Source organism: Megascapheus bottae, chromosome 8, assembly GCF_031878675.1.
Source record: "Megascapheus bottae isolate mThoBot1 chromosome 8, mThoBot2.hap1, whole genome shotgun sequence".
Lineage (NCBI taxonomy): Eukaryota > Metazoa > Chordata > Mammalia > Rodentia > Geomyidae > Megascapheus > Megascapheus bottae.
In genome coordinates, this window is record NC_143516.1 from 53,457,383 (window position 1) to 53,483,115 (window position 25,733).

General features: G+C 39.0%; 1 protein-coding gene across 2 annotated transcripts in view; it reads left to right on the forward strand.

Annotated features, from left to right (window-relative positions):
• Positions 1–25,733, forward strand: part of Bach2 (BACH transcriptional regulator 2) — a 362,229-nt gene that overhangs the window by 75,361 nt on the left and 261,135 nt on the right. For both annotated transcript variants that reach the window (XM_090338427.1, XM_090338425.1), the window contains exon 2: positions 12,434–12,541. The gene's annotated coding sequence lies outside the window, so the exon portion shown is untranslated. The remainder of the gene's footprint in view (positions 1–12,433; positions 12,542–25,733) is intronic.

Sequence of the window (25,733 nt, forward strand, 5' to 3'; positions counted from 1 at the left end):
AATTCTTCTCCTCCCTCCTGGGAGGGCTCCAGACTTGGCCTGCTTCAGGCAGATGGATTTGTTGAGTCATGTGAGATCATTTACACAAAAACACAGTGAGGCAGTGGAAATTTAAAAAAAGAAAAAAAAAAGGAAAGACATACAAAAAGAAAAAGAAGAGAAAGGAAAAATGAGGGTGGGCCAGAGGAAAAAGAAGGGGAGCATGCACTGCCCTTGGCTGAAAAGCCCAGGAATTTTGCAGCAGGCAGCTAGACTGAGGAATGCCATAGAGTCATTTGTGTATAAGGTAATGTCTAGTTTATAGGGCTGGGTGGAGCCAGGCTAGAAAGGCCCCAACAGCTTGCCTCTATTTAGAAGAGGAAGGGGATTGTAAGGGAACTATTTTTTAAGCAACACTCCCCAAACAAAGACCACACTGTTGACAGCCTTAGGTTCCAGTAGCAGTAACCTACCAATGGCTGATTTAGGGAAAATTAGTTTGCTCTGTGATGTAATACAAGTTTGCTTTGTCTTGACGCCAGCATGACTGAGGAAGCTGGGGAGGGAGAAGAGGAAAATTGGAACAGGACTCTTGGTTAATGGTTTCCAGAGATTATTTAGCAGACTTAAGTGGAGGGAGGAAAGTGGATATTGTGGAGAATTGCTAAGAGGTGTACCATAATTGTGGTAGGTAAAATAGACTCATTACTGTGGTTTCCATGCTTCAGAAGCATCGAGTAAGGATTTGAAATGCCAAGAAAGATATCATTTTCCCCTACCAAAGTATTCATTTTCTTTAGCTTTCGGGACACTGGAAAAAAAAAAAAACAATTCTTACATTGTGGCAAACAATGTTTAACATTAGAGAATCAGTTTTGTTTACTGATTGGATCACACAGCTTTAGAACATCTCATTAAAAATTGTCCCTGCTCATTCATGAAATTCTTCTTTTTCTCCAAATTTGCTTACATGCATTATGTATGCTCGCATAAGATTCCCCCCTTTCTTTTTGCTGGAATAAAAGTGTTCATTGGGTTATCTAAATGTATACTGTTCCATCAAATATAATTGGAACTGGGCCATAAGATCATATAGAAGCAGGAACCAAAAATTAGAAATGAGAGCACTGCAAAATATTCACCATGATTATTTTCACTAGGATGAATTTCTGCAATCCTGCATTTATTTAAAACTCTTCTGTGTCGCTTTTTTAAAAAGCTATGCTAGAATGTAGGTCAACTTCACTATGGTTTCCCTATACTTAGTACTTGAAAAGTTGAAACATTTGGACTTTTTTCCCCCCAGACCTATATTTAAGTTGCTTGCATGCTTCCAGTAATGTCCTGGAACTTAGCTCATAAATTCCTTCTATTAATAGTCACCACTGAATTTTGATAGCATACATTCAGATAGCACCTTGACCTGGAATAAACAACCAGTCATGATGTAGTGGTAATATGATCTAAGGAATCCATTCTACTTTTGGCCATGAAACACAGACTTTTCTTTATTTTGCTTGATGAAAGAATTGGTTTCTAATTTACAGATTGTTTCTTAAATGTATTTGGGTTTAGGGCACCCCAGATTGATTCACATCACTATTACTATAAAGTTGTTAGTTAACTTTGTCTTAAACCTACCTACATCCTTGGTTTTCCCTCTATACCAGTGTTTCCATTCTCAACATCTGGCATGTTGAACTGGATTAAGTCTTTATTGGGGAGTCTGGTGTATGCATGCTGGAGTGTTTAGCAGCCTTACTGGCTTTTAAAACCCAGGAGTTCCAGTAGCCTCTCCCCTGCAAGTGACAACCAGAAAGATATCTGAACATTGCCAGATACCAGAACCACAGCTTTGCCTTCTTGTTTTGGATTAACAGTTCACTTTCTATTTCATAAGCTGGGCATTCAGTTGCTTCTGAAACTGAAGTAAAAGATAAGAAGTTTGATATCCTACTTTCTGTGTATATGTGTTGTGTTTGGGATGGGTAAGTGTGTGGGAGTGGTGCTGGGAACTGAACCCTAGGACTTTAAGCATGATAAGTGCACAGCATGCCACTGAACTCATGGTTCATAAGTAAATATCCATTCTTCTGTCATTTCAACTGTGGAAATCCCATATTAGGTTAAGTTTTCCAAAGTGCAAGCAAGAGTAAGGAGAAATTTTCCTCACCAGTAGAGTTAGAGTTTTGTTTTTGCAGAACAACCTCTGTGTTGGAATTTTGGCCCTAGCAGGTGGAATCTTTCAAGGCTGCCTTGCAGTAACTTTCCCAGAGCTAGTCAAGAGGAAATGACCCCACTGTCTGAGTCTAGGGATGTTGATATGAGCAGTGAGCAACTCCTCACCAAGGGTCCAGCTCAGGGAGCCCAGATCCAAGCTCATTGCCTCCATACTCAGCCCTAGAAAAGGGGAAAGAGTAGCAACAATACTTTCTCGAGAGCAGAGCTGACATCCTTCCCATCCCAGGGGCTGTGGTCTCTAAAGCTGGAACTCTCATTATAAAGGAATGTTAAGCTTTCCATGGCTAGGGCAGGCATAAATTTCCTCTGTTTGTTTTGTAAGGACTAGTTGGCTGTGGTCAAAGGAGGCAGCCGCTCCCCATAGTCCGTGGCTGTGACACGGAGAAGAGATGGCGCCCTGTTTTGTTTCTTGTTAACCTATCTCATTTTACCAAACCATTAGTTTGCAATCAACCAAGTCTAAGTCACAGAAAGGGAAAGAGATCCCTTTCCATAGAACCAAGGACAGAAAGAGCAACCTTGATTCCCTTAAGATGACTCCTGGATGGCTGATATGACTGAGGGTGGGTTTCCCAAGGCCTGGACTACCCTTAAGCTTTTTACTTTGCTCAGTGTATTGTGTTATGAAATGCAACACAAAAATACAGGTTATGCTACAAAAAATAAGTATTTCCAATAGTGTAAATGACAGGTAAATAGTAGTCCGCAGGACCTAATGATCCTAATGGATTTAGGGAACCCCAAACTAGACAATGGCAGACTAGTATATACTATCTGATGCAGTATGGCCCACTTCTAATCACTGGCCCTCCAGCCTCAGCCCTTTAAGTACATTCAATGAAATAGGAAATCCATTTTAGTTTATGTGAACCTAACAGCAGGAGAGGGAAGTCCAAGGGCCAGAAACCACAATGTCACTGGCCTATGAGTGTTTCAAGCCTGCCATTGGTTATAGATCTAGGGGCTATGGTATTCATGTTCAACAAAGGAACTATTTGTCAGAAGAGGTTAAAGATGCATTCCCCTGAATGCATCTGGACCAGGATGGAAATCCAGAAATACAGTGTTTGAATAATCATGGATCTGGTGTGTCTCTGCCAGTACTTGGGATATTCTGCTACAGGTGCCAGTTCTGAGAGCTGAGTTCTGAGTTCTGCGAGCTCTTGGGCACTGGTAGAAGCAAGCACTAGGGCCGTGAGGAGCGGTCAGACAACCCAGAGGAATAGGCCATTCTAAGAATAAGCCAATAATGAAGGGTAAAGAGATGAACAGTGGATCCCTGAAATGCCCATCCGCAAGCTCACTATGCCCAGCCAGAGCTTTTTCCAGGAGAACTGAAGCATCTTCTTGTGAGGAACAAGGCACAAGATCCCTCTGGCTTACAAAGGGTAAGAGTTCTATTATAAACATACGCTCACATGAAGGTGATCACCCTCCAATGCAACTTGCCTTCCAGGTCTACTTGAAAATAAATTCCTTAATTGAAATCTTTGAAGTAAGAGTTTGTTTCTTTTCGTTTCTTCAAAAAAGTACCTTCCTAGTGCCTCCTCTTGATTCTCTCTTTTCAGCAGGCCATTTGAAAATAATTCACTGAGCTGTCTAGTATTTCAGCTTCCCACCAAATCACAGGAAATTGGTTTGCCTGGATTGTGCTGCTAGCTCCCCAGGGGAGAGGGAAGCTGAAATTGTTTGGAGGAGTCTTGGATTCTGTAAGCATAAAATCAAAGAAAGCAGATATGGCAGACCTGGTTAGTAAACCTTTTTCTTATATGAGTGCAACTTAGCCTTCTCAGCCTGAAGTTGCTAAATTATTACTTGGAACTCAGGGCAGCCACAGAGGACATCTATTATAGTGGTATGCCATGTTGGCAAATAGGAATAGAGGCTGTTACAAGTACAGTATGATGCCACTTTACTGTTGGTTTCCCTTTCATATAGTCTCAAGGTGTTCTGGCCAGATGAGAAGTGAAAACAGATACTGATTCTGTGTGTGTGTGTGTGTGTGTGTGTGTGTACACCAGTACTGAGGTTTGAACTTAGTTCCCCTAGCTTTTTCACTCAAGGATGGCACTCTCTACCACTTGTGCCACTCCACCACTTAAATTGGAGATAGGAGTCTCATGGACTTTCTTGCCTGGGCTGGCTTCAAATTGTGATGCTCAGCTCTCAGCCTTCTGAGAAGCTAGGCTCACAGGTGGGAGTCCATCAAGAAATTGATATTGATATTGAAACATGAGAAGGTAAGTTGAGAGGAAATAGGCCCAACTGGTGCCTGATGTAATTACCAAACTTGGCATATATTGGTGCCTACTGTGTATGAGGCCAGGTTACAGGTGCTGGTATTTGGGGACTAATACAGATAGACAGGTTCTTTTATTTTCTTTTTGGAGTAATGTATAGAGGAGTTACAGTTACATTCATCAGGTAGTAGGTGCATTACTTCTCACACATTGATACCCCTTCTCATGTTTGTCCCAATTTCTCTCCCCACCTCCTCCAAATATCTTGTTTTCCCCTTTCCTATTTCAAGTAAACAAATAAGCATATATACAATATACCAGGTAACAAAGTCAGATACAATAACAATACGATATTAGCCAAAGAGCAAAAAAAAAGAGAGAGAGAGAAAAGAAGTAACATAGTACATTAAGAACAACAATCACACAAGATAAAGCTCTTGTTTCCGGGCTGGGAGTTTGGCCTAGTGGTTAAAGTGCTTGCCTAGCATGCATGAAGACCAGGGTTCGATTCCTTGGTACCACATACATACAAAAAAGCTGGAAGTGGTGCTGAGGCTCAAGTGGCTCAAGAGGCTCGAGCCTTGAGAAAGTCCAAGGACAGTGCTCAGGCCCTGAGCTCAAGCCCAGGACTGGCAAAAAAAAAAAAAAAAAAAAGCTCTTGTTTCCATATCCTGGAGATCCTCTCATCCTATATGACCTTATGTATCTAAGTTTTGAGCTATTGTAATCCTCTGCTAGAAGGTTCTTTTTTCTTGAAATGCTTAAAATACAATCAGTTGATTGATTGAAGGTAAACATTTACCTGCAACTTAAAGAAGAATGAGTTTTGGGGGATCAAGGCAGGAAAAGGCAAGGGCCTTTGTCAATTGAGTATCATATGTCAAGTAATTTTCTTCATGTCATGCACTTTGGTGCCCAGGAGAGTCCCTATAGGTATAAATAATTTCCCCCAGTTGCGGGAGAAAAGAATAGCAACTCAGAGGAAATTGTCACAGTTACATGTTAACAGGGAATATATTCAGACCAACTGACTTGGCTACCAATCTCCTTTTCTCACTCTCGCTTAGGTTTTGTTGTGTCTGGAAAAACCATGGTGGCACAGCCCTCAAGGTTCCAGGAGGCCGAGTCAGAGTTTCTACCCTGTGAAGATTTAAAGGAATGAGCATTAGGCAATATAAACTGTCCCATTAAGTAAAACCCCTGTAGGATTTCAAGAGTATTAGTATAATGTTCTGGTATTAAAAAAAAAAGACAGGTCTAGGTCAGACCCTGGTAGCTTCTACCTATAATCTTAGTTAATTAGGAATCTGAGATCAAGAGGATCATAGTTCAAAGCCAGTCTGCAGACTCCATTTCCAAAATAACCAGCAAAAAGCGAAGTAGTAGGCATGGCTCAAGTGTAGAGCACCATCCAAGCAAGCAATGTAAACAAATATAGGTCTTAAATTGAAACCTTGGAATAGGCGGGGGAGGGGGGAGAGAAAAAAAGCAAGTTGGAGTCATGCATGGCATATTGACACATACCTATAATGCCTATAATTTCAGGTTCTCAGAAGCATAGGTAGGAGAATCACAGCCCAAAGATGGCCCCAAAGCAAAGCAAAACTCAAGACCCTATCAGAAAAAAGAACTAAAGCAAGAAAGTTTTGGAAGGTGTGGTTCAAGGGATAGGGTGCTGGTCTAGCATACACCAGGTTCTGGGTTCAAACTGCTTGCTGGGAGAAGGGAACAAATCTATGTCTCTCTGTTTACTGCCTTTTTGGAATATCAGTAGTTCTGGACTTAAGAGTTTTGTTTCTAGACTCCGTTTCCACATGGACTTCTCGGGCCTGATTGGTCACTCATCTCAGATTAGACAATCAACTAGACAGAGGAGGTAACTGGACCAGGTAACCTGGTGGGAGTTACTTCAGTATTATATTTTTAACTTTGAGAGACTCCTGAATCTCTAAAGACTGCAATGGATCTTCTAACAGTGATAGCTCTGAAGCTAAAGTTCAACTGTGTGATGAACTGGCTCTGGTAGACCCCAGCATGTTTGCCAGGAATAGTTATGCAAAAGCACCTGGCTCTCCTGGCCCTTCTGTTCTTCCTCTTCTGGCTCTCAGATTGTGTGTGTGTGTGTGTGTGTGTGTGTGTGTGTGTACTTGCATGTATATATCTACCTTATAATTTATAGTCTCATTTCCTTTTCTTCATCACAACTTTCTAATGAACCATAACTTATACACTAGATGAAATTCAGTATATAAATTTTCCAATCACCTACCTTATCCTTGGGGAACAGATTTTACTGAGGGGAGAAGAAGAGACTCTGTGGCTCCTGTGTTTTGCTGCAAGGTGATGCAGGGGGAATATGACTAACACTGCCCAAGCTTCTGTGCAGAGCAGATCCCAGAGTGCTTTGCTGCCTCAGTGGGTAGGTAACCTTCTGGGGAGTGGTAAGGGCATTAGAGTTCTGGGGTGCCAGAGCCACAGATCTGCTGTCATTTGGAGGATGAAGAACTTGTCAGAAAATTGCAGGCATCTCTTCTCTGGCCTCTGCTGCTACTTCTTGGAATAAGACCCAACCTCTTGGAAGGTGTGTATGTTCGGGGGTATGGATGGGGTTCCTTTGTTCCTTTGTCTTTGGATCATTAATCCCCTCAGAATGTTCTTCGTGGTGGAGGAAAAATCTGGGCCTTATGCACTAAATGGATATTACTTTTATTTAGTCTTGGATAAGGATTTTAGTTGAAAACTGTCAGGACTGAAGTTCACAAACCTGAGAATTACAACAACCCTTAAAAGAGGATGGAGGAAACCAAAGCTACTTCACTCATCTTGGCATCTGATTGCCCACGCTTCCAAGTCCTCCAGAGCCTTTTTCACTTTTTCTCCAGAGCCTGTTCATCTTTTTATTACTTTGCTCGTCCCTTCCCTGCTAGGTCTTGGATCTGGCAATTTTGTTGAAGAGTCCATGTTTACTTATATCTTGTGCCCTTCTTCCTGCATTGACACCACAACCACTTGAAATTGTGATGTTAGGCATCTCAGGGTTCTTCAGTCTTCTTGTTTATGCCACCAGGTGTGATGCAAGGAAGGAAGGGAAAAGTCTCTACCCATACCACAGACTGACTTTGGATACCTTCTGTTTAAATGCCAGCAAGGTCCTTAGCATTATGAAGAATTACTTGCTTGATATTGGTGGCCTATATCATTGGAGTGTCTGAGCTACTCAGATTTGAGATATATTTTAAAAAAAAGGCTTCTACGATGAGCAGTTCAGAAATCAGTGGAAAGTTGGACTGTAGAGAAAAGCCAAAGTCAGCATGATCTTTTGGTAATATATATGTGCAGTCCTTTCAGGAGCTGAGACGTGGCAAAGAAACTACACTGGACTTTAAAGCTTCTCTTGGAAGAGGAGAGAGGGTTGAATGAAGCTGGCTTATACTGTTTGCCCTAAGCCTCTATACCACCTTAGCAATGACCCAAATAGTGTAGGTTCCCTCTCTTGTAGAAGGAGGATGATGTTAAATAGTGGTGAAACAGGTAAGTCAGGTCTTCACTTTTCTCCAACTCTCACTTTGAGATGCCCATTACGGAACGCATATAGCTCTGGAGATATCATGGGATGTGGAGTTGTCACCAGGAGCCTGATTCTCTGGGTCCTTATCACAGCAAGGACCTGACTGGTGAGGGATACTTGGCCAGATCACCAAACTCCTTTGGTGTCTTTATTTGCTCTCCTGATCTTGTCTCCATAATTTCCTCCCTTTCTTCCCCCTTTTCCCTTCCTCTTTCTTTCCATTCTCCTTTCTTCCATTTCTGTTTTCTTTTCCTTTTTTTTCATCTTGATTCTGAGAACTAGACCCAGGGCCTCATGCATGCTAGGCAGGTAATACTGAGCTATGCCCGCAGTCCTTCTGTCCAGTTCTTATATTTAACCTATCTCCACCTGTCTGCTTCTCCACACTCCAGTTCAACTAAGATGATGAATTACATTTCCTTGACCTTTTATATGATGACCTTTAATGCTTGACCCCAGGCTTTGTTGTGCATTGGATCAACTCATTTAAAATCACCTGGGTAGAAGCCGCACACTGGCTTATAGAATTGGTTTCCTAAGGTACCCTTTGTACATGGATTTCTTTTTTGTCTAGTACAAGAAGATTCCAACTTCTTAATACATTAAAAAGAAACACTGCAAAATAGATTGTAAGAAAAGCACCTTTAATTCTATCAGGGAAACTCAAGATTCTTTCTTTATGTTTTGTATTTAAGATGTTGTATTCTGTTTTTATTGGTGAGGTATGCACACACCAGACCTCAGAGTTTGAGGTGCTCTCCCTCAGGTTTTTTGCTCAAGGCTAGTGTTTTACCACTTGAGCAATTCTCCCATAGTTCCATTTGTGGCTTTTTGATGGTTAATTGGAGATATGAGTCTCATAGATCTTTTCTGCCTAGGCTGGCTCCCACAATCCTCAGATATTAGCCTCCTGAACACCTAGGAATGTAGATGCGAGCTCTCAGTGCCTGGTTGCAGTCTGGCATTAGGAGCTGTAGATTATTCTGTATGCTTCATAAATGAAACTGTTGCCATCTTTCTAGTCCAAAGGAGATGGAAAATACTTGGTGTAGAATAAGGCTCATCTTTTTCATTGATGTCCAGAAGTAAGCCATCATCTTTTCTGTGAGTAGTTTTCTGTTTCTGTAGTCTTTCAAAGGGGTGTGTGTGTGTGTGTGTGTGTGTGTGTGTGTGTGTGTGTGTGTGTGTGTGTGTTTGGTGGTGGTAGTGGAAAGTTGAGTTGATTTCATTTGTGGCCTTATCCATTCTTTACTTAAATAGTTTCTTGAAATGAAGTCATTTCCAAATCAGGTCTACAGCTTATTACAGTAACATCTTTACTTCCCTAGATATAATTAGGAAAACAATCACTTAGATCAACATCATTGCTAAATGAGAGCATAAATGTAGAAGGTTTGAGGTTGGGTTTGAACTTAGAGCTTCTCAATTGCTGTCTCCCACCACTTGAGCTATATCTCAAGTACCTTCTTGCTTTTATGTTATTTTTCAAATTTGACCTCACACTTTTGCCTGCAGCCAGCCTCAGAGTGTAATCTTCCTACTGATAGTACCTTTGTAGAGATGGGGTTACAGATGTATTCTATCACATCCAACTTCTGAACTAGGATGAGAGCTCATTACATTTTGCCTGGCCTCTAAGTGTAGTTCTTCTGATTGATCTCTGAGTAGCTGAGATTATAGACACATGCTACCATACAAGTCTTAAAATTCTATAAGTGCATTGTTAATATAATTAAGTACTATATAGCTAAATATATTCTTAATTTTTTGCCAGTCCTGGGGTTTAAACTCAAGGCTTGAGCACTGTTCTTGAGCTTTCTCAAGGCTAACTCTCTATCCCTTGAGCCACAGCACTACTTCCTGCTTTTTCTGTGTATTTGGTACCAAGGATTCGAGCCTAGGGCTTCATGCATGCTAGGCACACTCCAAGCCACCTTAATATTATTTTAAAAGTATTCATTCTGATATTCTTAATATTTTTAAAAGATATTACAAAAAACCTATAGTCAATCTGCATTAATTATCAGCATTATCTTCTCTCTCTCTTATCTTTCACCCCCCTTCCTCCCTCCCATACTTACTTACTTCCTTCCTTCCTTCCTTCCTTCCTTCCTTCCTTCCTTCCGTCCTTCCTTCCTTCTGTCCTTCCTTCCTTCCTTCCTTCCTTCCTTCCTTCCTTCCTTCCTTCCTTCCTTCCTTCCTTTTGTCTTTCTTTTTTTGTCAGGGTGATGTACAGGGGGGTTACAATTACCTGTATAAGGTAGTACATTTCTTCTTGAACACTGTTATCCCTTTTCATATTTTTCTACCACATTCCCTCCCTCCACCCCTCCTAGGTTGTCAAGTTCATTTCTACCATATTGTCTTGTGAGCAACTGCTGTTACATTAGTTCACCCTTTGTCCTTTGTCTCATCATCTTGTTTCTCCCCTTGGCTTCCCTAATTTAACTAAACAAATAAATGTATATACAATATACCAGATACCGAAGTCAAATACAGTAACTACAGGGGAAAAAAGGAAACAAGAAGAAATAACTTCACATAGTGTCTTAAAAACAACAACCACAGAGATAACTCTCTTTTTTCCATATCCTGGCTTTTGTTCTTTCGGTACCAGGGTTTGAACTCAGTGCTTTGTGCTTGTTAGGCAGGTACTTGAGCCATATCCTGGTCCAGCATTGTTTTAAGATCCCACATTAAAAGTCTCTATCATTCTAGACCTTGTGAATGAGAATAAAGAAAAATTAATAATATTAAAGAAAAATTCATAATATTAATATTTCTATGTGACTAATATTACCCTTAAAAGGAGTTTTATTCTGAAAATGACATAAGGACGCTTGGAGTAGGAAACAGGGAGAGATCCATAACTATTAGAGCATGTTGCCTTCCCTAGTTCTGAGGGAGTAGGTCTGTGGCATGGTTGAAGTGGGTGGAGTTCCTCAGGGCAATTGTGTTGAAGAGTCTGTGTCTGCATGTAACTTGTGTACTCCTTCCTGCATTGATACCAGCATGACCATTTGTGATGTTAGGCATCTTAAGGGATTGAGATGAACTTTCTAAAAGTTCAGTGTTAGGATACAGTTTTTGAAGGGATCTATCTCTGTAGCTATCTTTGGAAACATGTATAGAATTCTACTTCCATATTCCAAAATTCTGTGTCTGGAAATTCAAAGACTAAAAGTTACATACACTGTTGTTTCAGTTACTTTTAAGTTGACTTAGTGAGCTCTCATGAATGTGAAGCCATGATTGTCCAGTCATGGTCTACATAGGGAGATGTTTGCTGCATTCATGCTGCAGTCAGAATTCAGGAGCTCTCTGCAGTGGACATTATCATTAAAATATCTCCTTGCTGTGAATGAATGTGACAGGGGTTTATTTTTTTGAATCTGTGCCTTCAGAGATTTGCAATCATCTTTCCCTACTTACTGACTTGTGTATAAAAACGAATGCTAGTCATCTTTCAAATAAAAAGGCTAAAATGTATTTAAATGGTTGGAAAGTATTTTCTTTTTCATTTTCTTATTTGTCGAATTAAGAACCTTGAAACCCATACCATAAACTTTTTCTCAAAAATACAGTTCAAGTAGATCAAAAGCCCTGTTTAGGAACAAACAAACAAAACAACACCAGTAGTACCATTAAAAAACATATATTTTTATTCTTTTGTTGGTAGAACTGGATTATTTGGCCCATAGAAAACTGAATTCTTGAGTTCCCTGGTCTTACACTACTGCCCAAAGATCCCCTTGTAATGGTCTAGGTGTGAATCTCATGCAGTAACACCATCAGGCTCCAGCACTTGTCTATTCCTTTGTGACCATAGACACTAATAGGGCAAGGTACTGAGGTTGGGTACACAGTGGAGCTGTTCACATTCTAGTTTCTTTTTTCTTTAAAAAATAAGTCAAATCTTGAACTAGAAACTAAGTCATTAGCCTCTTTGCCTTTTGTAAATAGTTACTAAATCATAGTGTTTTTGTCCCTGCAAATGTGCAATCACACTTAAGCATACATATCTAGACTTTTCTTGTCTGCTGGCATGCCCAGTGACCAGCAGTAGGCTTCAAGATTCTTATTTTAACTATCTGGACATGTATTGTTCCATAGGATAGCCACTAAAGTCATTGACTTTATATTTAATTAGAGTTATATGTAGTTACTAATTTAGCCCTGAGTAATATTTTTTCATTTGATCTTTGACCACTTTACAAAATGGCAAGAAACTAACATGTAAACAGCACCATCATTTGCCAGATCTCAGGGACCTCCTCTGTTGCCCTGTAGTGCAAATAAGGGCTCAAGAGTCATGTATGGCCACCATCTTGGATTGCTGCATCAGCGTAGTTTAGTGCCTTCCTGAGTTCAGGCTTATGGGTTCTTGTTTGTGTTCCTAATGCAGCTGTCTGCTTCGGGAACTGAGGCCTCCAGGAATAAGGAAACTCTTCAAGAGCTCCCTCCCATTGTGATATGCCTGATCTCTTGCTCTCATCTCTGCAGCATGAACAAGGTAAGAAACATTTTGAAGAAGTATTTGGATTGTTTTCATGTGGTACCATGATCTACCTCAGCACCTATATCTTTCTTTCCATGGTGCAAGTAGTTTGTTTCACATGCCAGAAGCACTCAAAAGGTGATATAGTATTGTTGTATGTTGCCTGTGAACAGTGTTTCAAAGGTTCATGGGTGGGGATCAGTGTTTCCATAGTCCTATAACTCCTGGAGATATCATTTGTATTTTCCAGAGGCCTTTAGTGGCTGAAAGATTGATGGTTATTATAACTCCCTTGGTATGACTATTAGAAGATTGAAACTCTAGGGCCAGATTTCCTGAGATTAAATATCATCTCTGCCAGATGTTAGATTCAGAAACCTAGACAAATAGCTTAACTTCATGGGACCTCCATTTTCCCAATTTATAAAATGCTAATAATAGCAGTACCTGCCTGGCAGGGTTGTTGTAAGGATGAAAGGTGTTAACATAGTACTGATCCACATTTCATGCATTTGATAAATGTTTGTTGCCCTTGATATTGGAATATTCTGGTTCCTCAGACCTAGCTGCTCTAAGGAGTATCTACAACATTTCCATTCATTCGCTGACTGATTTGGTGAACATTGATTGATAGCCAGATGGGCACTCTGGTGATAAAGGATGAATAAGTGTTGGATCAAAGTTTTTGAAGGTGATGAACTAGTTTGGGTCAACATGACTAGTGTTCTAATGAGATATGTCTCAACTATAGGATTTAGGAAGGGTAAGATAGAAGAGGTGGGATTTTAAGTTGAGCCCTGGATAGTAAAAGGTGGGCTGAGAAAGCACTCCAGATAAAGGAAACAATTTATTCTTAGTCACAGAAGCATCTGAGAAAGTTTAGTATGTTTAGAAAATAAGGAAGAGTTTGGATTGACTAGAACAGGGTTTCTCAGCTGTGATACTTAACATTTGAACTAGGTAATTCTTTAAAGTGAATGACAGTGTACTGCAGCATAGGATTTTTAGTAGTATTCCTTTATCTTCATTCAGTCATTAACAAACCAAAATGTCTCCTGGATACCACCTAGTGTCCCTTCACAAAAAAAAAAAAAAAACAAAACCATATCAGTTGAGAACTACTGCATTAGAGGATGATGGCTCAGAGACCAAGGGAAAAGCCAGTTCCTGTGAGCTGCTGAAAGCACAAAGAGACAAAGAGGTTGCTTCTCCTGCTGCAAGTATCCATAAATTTGGTAGCTGTGTGATCCCTACGAAGAAATGAGGAGTTCTGAAAGAGTTGCAAGCATAGATGTTTTTATCTATCTGTTCCAGTATGGTTGGGTAGGCCTCTTGGGTGATTTGGTATTGCAAAGGTATATGGAATGCCTAGACTTCAGAAAACAAATTTAACTTATTGAGGTCTCTCTCTGTATACCCTCAGACCATTTGTTCAGCCTTTTCAAAGATGGGAAGGCCTAAGATCCCTTGAGGGTTTGCAGGATGCTGGAATGGACCTCTGTGAACAACTCCTTCCTCAGATTGAAACTGTGGGAGGCTGTTATCTTCTTTGCCCCATCTGAAGAAATCAGGAAAAATAAAACAACAACTGTCTTTGTAAGGTTTGCATTTGGCTTAAAGAGAAGGAAGCTTTGTGTTGAAACCTCCTTCCCCATGACCTTCTCTTCCTTACCCTGGCTTAAATACTTACCTTCAAGGAGTCTGAGAATTCAGCTTTGAACATTCTGTGCTTCCCCATAGTTACTACAGACAACAGAAGAGGAGAACTACCCTTGTAAATCTTAGTTTCTGTTATTTCAGGTTGGAAGTACTAGAAAGTAAGGCTCTTGGGAAACCTCTGATCAGCATGTTCTGTGTCAGCCCAGCCCAGAGTTTCTCCAGGGCAACTCTACATGAGCTGTTGGGGCTGTGCTCTTGATACACACCTCAGAACCAGACTCTCAAGAAATTTCAAGAGTCTCAGTAGGTGTGTCTTGAATAGAAAGAACTCAGGTTCTGCCTGTGTTGGCTCAGTAAGCCCTTGATTTTATGTTATTTTAATTGAAAGTAGTGATTAAGATTGATGTGTCACCTCCAAAGGTCAGCATTTTTCTTAGGCTTTCTTGGCACAAGACAAAGAATAGCTCATTCTCTGGATAGGAAACTTGCTTCTCGGCACAAAAAGAAAGTCATCTCATTGATGAGGTATGTGAGTTAGAACATTAGAAGTCTTGCTGTGGGTGTGATTGGCATCCCAAGTGGATTTATTCCTAGAAAGCTGGAGAACTGTGTGTGTTCCAGTCATTGGCCATGTGCTATAACTCTCTTCTTCATTCTTGAACCCCAGCTAGCTGAAGGGATGTTTCAATTCCGTATCAGAAGAGAGGATAGTGGCAGTTTAGGGTCCCTCTTTATCCTGTGAAGTACCACTGATGATGATGCTGGCAGATATTGGCAGGATTTGCTTGTGATCAACCAGGGATGATCCCTATGGAAAACAGGTCCATAGCTTCATCTCACAAGGGCAAACTAAAGCCTAGAAGAAAATATGTTAACACTAAAGGACCTTGGAGTACAGGAAGGCCTTATTAAAGTCTAGTAGTGGAAACTATAAAAAATGTTTAAAATTCCTTTCTATCAAAAGATATTCTGAGCTAGATATGGTGGTATAGCATGCCTGTAGTCCCAGCTTCTGGGAAGCTGAAGTAAAAGATTCATAAATTGTGTGAGAGCCTTGCCAACATTGGACCCTATCATAAAACACAAGCAGACATTCTGAACTATTCCAGAAGACAAGCTGATACATCTGATATGGTAAGAGCTTTAATTTTGCTAATTTAGTAGGTACTGCAGATAGAGTATTTTTTTAAAGATTGTTTTAATAGAAAATGGGCAGTGAACCGAAAGATAAGATCCATAATGGAAAAAATGTGATTAATAAAACCCAAGAAATATTCAACCTCCACAGTAATCAAAGAAATGCAAATTAAGATAAAGAAATGGTATTTTCCACCTATGCCATTGATAAGGATATATAAAATTACTAACTGGAAGTAGGAATTTGGATTATCAATAACTCATACACACAGTTTGAGGGAAGTTACTGTATATCAAAACTTAATGGGTGTACCTTTTGACCCAGAAATTTTATTTCTAGAGCATAAACTCAAAACTATTGCCATCCTAAGATGCTCATCACAATATTGCTTAATAGTAATTTTTGTAAACTAATAACCATGGGGCAGCCATGCAGTGCAAAGCTTCAGGGAAGCCCAAAGGAATACTTGATGATATAAAAAGATGTTTAAGTAAATTAAGGAGAATGCAAGTCACACACAGTATTGTAGTTCATTTGTTCGTTTGTTCCTTCCTTCCTTTCTTCCTTCCTTTCTTCCTTCCTTCCTTCCTTCCTTCCTTCCTTCCTTTCTTTCCTTCCTTCTTCCTTCTTCCTTCCTTTCTCTTTGTTTCTTTCTTTTTTAGAAAAGCACATGCATGTACACAAAGGATAGTAGATTCACACCAAAATGTTCATTTTGCATATATGATCTAAATTTTCTTTAGTAGTGTGCATTTTTTAACACTAATAGCATTTTTAAGTTAAAGGCACTAAATTATCAGTAACATATGAATTTCTACTATGCAGAATGAATAGACTGAAAAATACTGGCCAGAATGTTATTCATGGTTTTCTCAGAAGATATGTAATCTGCTTTTTTTAAAAACAAAAAAAAAAGCTTTTCAGTATTTTCACCTTTCCTATAATAATTATTCACCTGTTTTATTAATAAGCAGACAAACAAACATTAAAATAAATACTATGTTAGCTCTTTTGCATTTGAAGTACAGCTGCAGGAAGATGTTTAGTGGGTTGATAGGAAACGAGAGAGATTGTTGAAACAAAGATTCATTTTTCACAGTTGTTCTCTTTGGCCTATTTCCAGAAAGAAGCCTCTTAATGTATTGATGGTTTGGGGTCCATAGAAGTAGATGAATGCTCTTGAAAGAGATGCTGTTCTCTGGTTCAGTGCCTCAATTTCTTTAAGTGGGTATTATGTTCTCTTACTCAATATTGTCATTTATTTCTTCATGTACCTCTTCAAGGATGTTGCTGGTGTACACAAGATTGAACTAGATCAGTTTTTCTCAAACTGTGGTTTGGGAACTCTTGGAAAGTAAGGCTCTGAGACTCTTCCCAGAGGTCTACCTGCAAGCTCAAAGCTATTTGATGATAAGCTATAGAGAGGATAAGATTCTTTGGCTTCCTTTTCTTTCTGTCTCTGTCTCTCTCTTTCACATAACACACACACACACACACACACACACACACACACACACACACACACACACACACACACACACACACACACACACACACACACACCAGGATTTCAGGTGGTTTTCATGGCATACAGTGTTATCACTCCTGATATAGTTCATGTTTACATATTTTCCATATTTTATAGTTTTGATCTCTAACATTATATACACTGGTATAATTAATTCCCATAAACCAAAGTTCTTCAGGAGCTTATATGATTTGTAAGCCTATAAAGGCCTCCTAACACACAAAGTTTGAGAACCAGTAATTGAGATGGTCAATGCACATGTCCTAAGTATGACAAAATGTACTATAATGAGTGGTTGACAGCTTCACCTGTGGGGTACTTAGTAGCATGCTTAAAGTGCTGGGTTCATTTCTCAGCACCTCAAAAATTTATACTAACAAGAATCTTGAGCATTGAGGTATTTTCTTCTTTTACTTCCTACACCCTAGAAATAATTGTCCTTAATCTTCTTGAAAGCTTCATTTTGATAGTGTCTGAGAAGCTATGAGGAACACTGGTGATACCAGGCCAGTGTAGCACCTGTATGGTAGGTAAATCCAGTTTTCTTGGATGCAGTGTGAATGGAAATGGTGATGTTAGACCTCTAGATGCTTTTTTCCATGTGCATCACACTGGGAAATATAGTCAAGTTCTAGGAAGATAATTGGAATATAAATACCTTCTCTGAGAGGTAAAGGAATACAAATGTAAAATAACACCTGACCACGTGATCTCATAGATGGTTGGTGTGACATGAAGAAGGGAGAAGACAAGTTTAAAATAATTAGCTGAATATGTTTAGATAATATTAACTTGCATATAATCATGTAACTATACACATACATATATATATATATATATACATATATCTTATTTTACAGAATTGCCCTAAGTTTTGTTGAATTAGCTCTTCATATAGTAATTCCAACTATGGAAGCAACCTTAGCACTTCTGTTTCAGTCTCAAGTCTTCTCTTATCTGCTTAAAGAGAAAAACATTTCTCTCCTTGGATGCATGCTCACCACCAAACCTCAAAGGTCATGCAAGATTGAGCAGCGTTGTTCCTTTGCTGAGAAGCGATTCAAGCGGATGTCAAAAACCCAAACAATTCTGTACAGAGAATTTGGCATCAGATGTCTAATAGTGGGAGCCTGGCAAAGTCCTGAGTGATGCAATCCTATGGTTTGACCTAGCAACTCTTCAACCTGTTAGAAAAGATGGAGAATTCGAACACATAGTAATGAAGGCTTCAGAGTAGAAAAGATGAGCTATGGGTTTGTTTAAAGCCATAAGAACCTCAGAACAGAGGAAATATGGTGTGGGATGATGATACTATAACTGCAAGTCTGAGGGGCCTTAAACCGTGTTATGTAGTCTCAGCTGCTGACCATCAAACAAGTCTCTCTTAAAGGGAAGGGAGCACACTCCACCCCACTTTATTCTTTCTCATAGCACATTCATGCACATTTAGGATGGTTGATTTGGGAGTCTGGTGTGCTCATATTTTGTGAGGAATGAAAGAAGAGTGCCTAAGATTTTCTTGATTGAAACTGCTTTGCTCTCCTGCTCCCATGCTGATGAATTGCTCTGTACCAGCCTGGATGTGGAGCTGTAATTGGATATTAAATGAACTGATAGGTTGTTCGTCTGTATCCTCATGTTGAAGTAAGTCCACTTAATTGCAGCACTTGACATCTGCTGAGACTTCGTTGAGACTGGTGGCTACTGGTGTCTGTACCAGAATCCAGATTGTGGCCTTTGTGAACCAAACAGAGGAATACTTCTGTCTTCTTTCCTCTGGCCCTCAACCCTTCCTTTCTCCTATTATTAGTAGACCTTAATGGCTACAATTAAGTTACATCTTATTTATTAGTTAATTGGTTATTGGAAACATGATTATTTAGTTGTTCAGTTAATCTATGGCTTCTCAACCTCTAGAATATGAACAGTGGACCAGTTGGCCTGATTTTGCAAAATGTACCCCAGTGAGATCCTTGTGTATGAAAAGAAACGTATAACCATATAGTTTCGAATTCAGTTTATTAGAATTCCTAGTAGTCTAGATTGGCATTTTCCTCTCACTGTTGATGATATAGAGACCTTACAAAGCAGAACTGTTTGCTTATATTCTTCCTGTTATCTTTTATCTCCATAAAATATATGCAAGTTTTTAAACTTTTTGTATGATATTTGGGTTGAACTCTATGCCTTGAGTGTATGTACATCATTGAATTGGTTTTCAAAAATCTCCTACCAGGGCCAGGAGTTTGGCCTAGTGATAGGGTGCTTGACTAATATGCTCGCAGACCCAGATTTGATTCCACAGTACCACAAACATAGAAAAAGCCAGAAGTGATGCTGTGGCTCAAGTGATAGAGCTCTAACCTTGAGAAAGCCCAAGGACCGTGCTCAGGCCCTGATCCATGCCCTAAGACTGGCAAAAAAATGAAATCTCCTACCATATGATTTGTACCACACCAGATAGAAGAAGAGCAGTGCCTATTTAGGATATATAAAATTAAATAATTTGTAAAAATTCTTCAGTAAATTATACACATACACACATCTGATATATGACATATTTCTGGTCTCACGTAAATGACAATATTTATATTTAAATGAAAACATTTAGGTTTGGTTAATCACAGCTTATCTATGTTTCCGGCTTGTTTCTTTTCTTTTTTTTATGCAGTAGTTTTAGAACTTCTTACCCTCAGACTTTAATATGCTAACATTATCTTGAGAGGCTAGATTCAATTAAATAGAAATACAAGCGATTAATTAAGAGACCCAGTTCTAGCCTGAGAGGTAAAGTGTCATCATATGTCTTAGTGATCAAGTAGTACCTGTAATTACAACAGTAGGAAAACTGCAATGAGTTATGAAAAAAAAAGAAACACTGGGTAAAATTAGCAATATATGTGCCTTGTGTTATATTAGAAATCCAACCCATAAACAATTTGTTGTGACAGTTGTAGATGGGATTGTAGCATTTTGAAGTCTGATTGTAGCTAAAAATAGATATGTGTATTGCAGATAAAGAAAAACGGAATATTAAACAATTGAAATTTTGTGAAAGACTGATGCTGTTTCATTGTAATAATTTCCCTAAAGGCACATTAGTAATGCTGCTAAATACAGACTTTAATAGACTTTAATAATGTGTACTTTAGAGGCCTGATACACAAAGGGATAATGTATAAAACATTCATTATGGAAAATTGCTACCTTTTTTATTTAATAAGAAATCTCTTGAAACAAAACTATTGCGATGCCTATGGCATTGTGTTCCTGGTATTAGTAGACTGGAGAATAATTGCCCCCTTCTTTTATAGTTTTTCACCTGTGCTAATTAAGTTGCAATCATATTTACTTACTTGCTCCATGAATGAAAATGGAGATTTTTAAAAGATAGTTGGATTGGATCAACCCTTGTTCCAGTTGTGGCTTAGGCTCTTATTGCCCATGTCATCTTGGTCAAGTTACCCAACACCAAAGCCCATTTCTTCATTGATGAACCAAGGGTTTTCTATCTATCTCACAAGATGTGGGAGGAGTAAGTTAAATGCTGACACAGAGGAGGCTCACATAATAGACAATCAATAAATCCTTCCTGTTATGACTATGCCTCTTTATATTTCTTATTTCTGTGCATGTCTATTGGGGGTGGGGAGGAGCTGGAAGAAATGAAGAGGAGAAAAAAGCAATTAAAAAGAAGCCTTGGTAAACAGTCCTGTGGCAAATCTTGCTGTTGGGTTTCAATGTGATTTTTAATGTGCTGGTGCTGAGAGCTGTGCTGCTAAAAGAGAGAGGAGAAAGGGAAAGGAGGGAAAGAGAGAGACGCAGCAGATGCTCTTAGAAGAACAGCGGGGCATTTATCTCTTTTAATGAGATAACATCATTAGAGTGACAAAGTGCATTGAATCGATACTCGAAATGGACTGGCACTATCTGCCCAATGTGTTCTGATTGTTACACACCACAGCCTTAGAATCCGCTGAATCTCCAGTTCTGTCTTATCTGTTATTACAGCCACTGGCTTTGATCTCTTGAAATAGACCCACACCTTAGGGATTTCCAGAGGAGTGGGGAAATGGACTAATTGGATAAATGAGAAAAGTCCGAGGTGATTTATAAGCTGTCCTGTAATCAAGGAACTTCACAGAAAGGAGGTCGTGCTTCTTCTTTTTTTTTTTTTTCTCTTTGACTTCTTTAAATGGCTGTGCATCCTCCTCCCTCTCCTTCCATTCACATGCCTCTCTCTGTCTGCTTCATGGTGTAATGTCAGAAACACTAATCATGTCAGATTGTGACACTGACAGCCCTGACATTCACTACAAAGAGAGAAGAGAGAGAGGAAGATGGGTGGGGGAGGGGAGGAAAAACAGCAAGGAGGAGGATTCTTTTTAATATTACTGTTATTGCATGTAAAATTTGTAACTGCAGAAATACCAGCATTATGGACATATCTAAGAAAAAAATAAGAAAGGTGCATTCTGATAGTGATTAAAATTCAGCTGGGAGATCTGTAGCACTATGTCTGCCCTGTTCGTTTAGATTTCATTGTGTAAATTCTATCAGAATTACCATGTCTATGGTTTCTTCCCAAGAAATTAAAAAATAATAATAAAGACTTTTAGATACACCTCCTTCCAGATTTTCTCTTTCAGCTATAGCATGGATCTAAACAGGAGGTGTGTATTCTCTGGGATTTGACAGTTGGTTACCCGATTCTTTGAGTGCAATCTGAACAATAGCCACATCAGAAGTCACTGGTGAGGGGATGTTCCCTGCCCAGGACCAAGCTATAGAGTGACCATCTCACTGCCCCCACCACCACCCCCTGCTTCCCAATACCTGCTTATGGCTGCCAACGAAGAAAACACTGAGGGGTTTTGCTCCCTAAAAGTTAGGGATGGGCTTCAAAAAACCTTTGTGGTGTATCAGTCCCTTAAGCATCTTCTCCATTTGGAGTGGTCTCTGGTCTCCATTTCACATCAGTGGTGACCTGAAATCTTGCTGCCCCAGCTCATAAGTATTCTCAATCCAGACACCATGATCTAAAATTGAGCTCTGAGCTCAGGCAGAGTCATTCTAGCCTTTCAATAAACAGAGAATCCAGCTGCCAAATCAGCTTTTGAGGGATTTTCAACTACAATTCTTCTTTTAGTTTTGGATATCTGTCTTCCTTCTTTTTCCTTCATGAAGAAAAAAAAAGTTGATGGAAATGTATATTTAGTCCATGCTAGTTACTGTGCTATAGAGACTAATTTTTTGTCTGTATTTGAGGGCAGAAAATGTTAAATACATAGGGACTTCTTTCAGACTGATTTAAAATCATACAGTGTACACTTATTTTATAGTTTTCTTGTCCTTAATACCCAAGTAAAACTTAGATCACTTAGAATAAATGTTTCTCCAAAAAAGTTACATGAATTTGGCTTATATGCATTTCTTTAGGAAATCATACTTACACTGCTAGAAAAGAATAAATTTGTACCCTAGGGAAGATTTGGGGGAATTAGCTCCAAAATACCTTCTTGTAAACTCAGATTTTCTTTGAAAGTCCTTTGTAGTCTAAAAATTTTCATGGATGTAAATTGCATTGTTCCCTAAGATGTGTCCACAGTTGTTTGGATGAAAGGTAACTTAAAATTACTTGCTGGTTAAAATGACTCAGCTAAGTCTTATTAGGTAAGTCTTATTATTTGTTCTGCTATAACAAGTAGGCCCTCAGAATTTAGTGGCTTAGCACATTGTTTTTCTTTCTTGCCAAAGTATCAGTGCAGTATAGTTATTTCTGACCAGTGGCGTGCTCTTATGTGGAAGTGATTCAGCAATCCTGAATTTAGGCGTCTTCTGTCCTTGAGCTTTACCATCTTATTCTGTTCAGGTAGATGACTTAAACCAGTGTATTGTGTCAAAGTCCTGAAGTCTAGAAGGTAGAGATCAAGATTTGGGAGGATTGATTTCTTCGCAGATCATGCAGGAAGGATCTGTTTCAGACTTCTCTCCTAGACTAATAATGATTGCCTTCTCCCACACAATTTCCCTATTTATAAAGACACCAATTACAGTGGGTTAGTGGTTTACCCTATCTGATTATGACCTTTTCCTAACTAATTATGTCTGTAACAATCCTATTTTCAAATAAGGTCACATTTGGAAGTACCAGCTTTAGGACTTCAACATATGAATTGGAGGGGGAGCTAAACTAAACACATAATATTCTCTTGAACCACTCACCTAGTATATGACAATATCATTGAGTCTTGTAATAATCCCTATGTGGCTGGTAGAAGTTAAAGCACATGAAGAAGGAACCCTCACTTCTTAATCACAATAGCCCTGAAGTAAGGCAACATCTTTTCTCCTTCTGTTTCTTTGGTGAGAACTAGTCACATGGCTCCACCTGAATGCAAGTTGGCCTGGGAAATGTAGAGTAGTCCCAGATGATTGGCAATTGAACACATAAGCTTCCTGTTCTTCCTAGGAAAATGTCTCTGCTGTCTCCTGTTCTCCTATGCTCCAGGGCAAATTTCCCAGAGACCATTCAAAGAGGCTATAGTATATCAGAGAGTCTCCATAGTATATATTCCCCCTATAGTATATTGTGAGTCCTTATTCTCCCATGGCTAGGAATGCTTTTCAATTTAATACTACAAGTGTTTATATGTAAATGAGTACCCAGGTTGCTTACTGTGTGTTTTCTTAAAAATCTAATGCATCTTAGAAATTTTATTTACACTACTAGTGGGCACTATTTTTTCTTAAAAAATGTAAAATCCAAATTAAAGAAGATCTACCCTCTGCCAAAAATTGAGCTTGTCCTTGAACTGATTTCCTACAGTGCAGTAACTTTATGGTTACATATTCTATTATCACTAAGAGATTATAGCTGTCCAGGAGGGAAAAATGGATATTGTGAATTGTGAGTGCAGAGGACAATTATGTAACCTGCTGTGTTTTTCTCAAATGGCTAGACTTTAGTACTTAATCATAAAGTCTTGTCTTTTCTATTGGATTAGTCATTATTTTAAAAGTTGAAGTTGGGTTTTATAAGTGACTAAGTAATTGCTTTGTGTGTTTCTTTTCAATTATGGTAAGAAGTCATGATTTTTCCACACTTAGAATTGCTAAATATTATTTAGATTTGTCTGTTGAAAAAGTTTATTTTTTAAGAAGGGTGTGGGAGTGAGGAGATATTTCCATTGAAATTTGTTAGCTTCTCAAAGTAATTTTTAGAAAAATTTCCGTGAAAAAAATGTAAGATAGAATTTGAAAAGGATCAGTAGGTACATTCTGAAATCTTGGTAGCAGTGTAAAAACATACCTCATACGGAACCACAATATTTAGTTTAAGATTTTATTCAGGAAGTTTCATGTCAGGAAACTATGATCTTGATGTTTTATTGTTCTAGTACCTTCAAACAGGTTTTAATCTAGTGACTTAAACCTGTCAGTGAGTCTGTAGATTTCTTTTCTCTCAACCTTCCAAAAAAATACCCTGTTGGTGGAGTAGGATCTAAAATAAAGTTGATCCTTCATAGATGTTTGATAAATAATCACTATTTTAAGTGTTGTTATTTATTTAAGTGCCTGATGTTTACCAAACTGTCATGGCTCCTGTATAATAAACTATAATCTTGCTAATTTTCACAGTCAGCTCACAAAGTAGGTCATATTACTCATGCTTTACAGAAGAAGGATTCTCAGAGACCCTTGAGTAATCAATATGAACATCGCTAGCTAAAGCAAGTCCAATATTTGAATTTGGTTCTTACTAACACCAAAACACATGCCCATTTCCATTCTGTTACACTGCCTCCTAAGGAGAGTATTTGTGAAATTGAATTTAAATAAATGGAATGAAGTTGCTAAGCTAAAAGCAAATAAATATAAGATCCCAGGATGTTTTATTTCTTAAAAGAAACACATTGTAATAGAGGTCAGGAATTAGTTCCATGTAATCATTTCTAGGATATTTCTTTGCTGATACTTTAGTAAATGATCCATTCCTAAATGCATGATCAACTATTGGTTCTGAACACTTGTTTTTTTTTTTTCTTTGCCAGTCCTGGTCTTAGGCTCAGGGTCTGAGCACTGTCCTTAGGTTTGCTCAAGGCTAGAGCTCTACCACATGAGCCACAGCACTACTTCTGGGTTTATTCTATGTATGTGGTACTAAGGAATTGAACCCATGTTTTCATGCATTCTAGGCAAGCACTACCCCTGGGCCAAACTCCTGGCCTCAGTTCTGAGCCCTTCTTAAATGTCCATTATGTAACTGAACTACATTCTCCTTAGGAGTACCTTACAGTGGTTTCTAGTGCATCCTGTCTTATTTGCCACCTTTCTAAGTGTGCCCAGGTTAGTCAGGCTTTGCCTGTTTGCTTATGCAAACATGGGAAAGGAAAGGAGAACAAATCATAAAACAAAGGAACACTTTTCTCCAGACATTTACCTTTCTTCTCCGCAGCAACACAATTAGCCACACTCTCCATGATCTGGAGCCGCTGAAGGTGTGCTGTAAAGGTTCACCCAAGTTACTGGTGGTTTGTTTCTGTGTGATCATGACCAAGTCATAGCCCCTTGTTTGAAGCTTAGTGTCTCCCTAGGTAAAAATGCAGTAGTAGCCTAGGCTGATGTTGGGAGCCAGAGTGGAATCAAACTGTACCTTGATTTGCATCAGACAATGGCTTTATTGTCTTATTGTTTTCTGGCCTTATTCTGTTTAAATGACCTGAGATTTACCATATGAATGTAACACCTGGAAGTTCCCTGGGTCTCAAGAAGGGAAGGGGCTGGAGTGAAAAATAAACGGAGTGAAAAATAAACGCGGCAGTCTTTACCTGGACTGCAGACATCCCGGACCCGGTGTGTCTGTCTCTCTTCTATTTTTT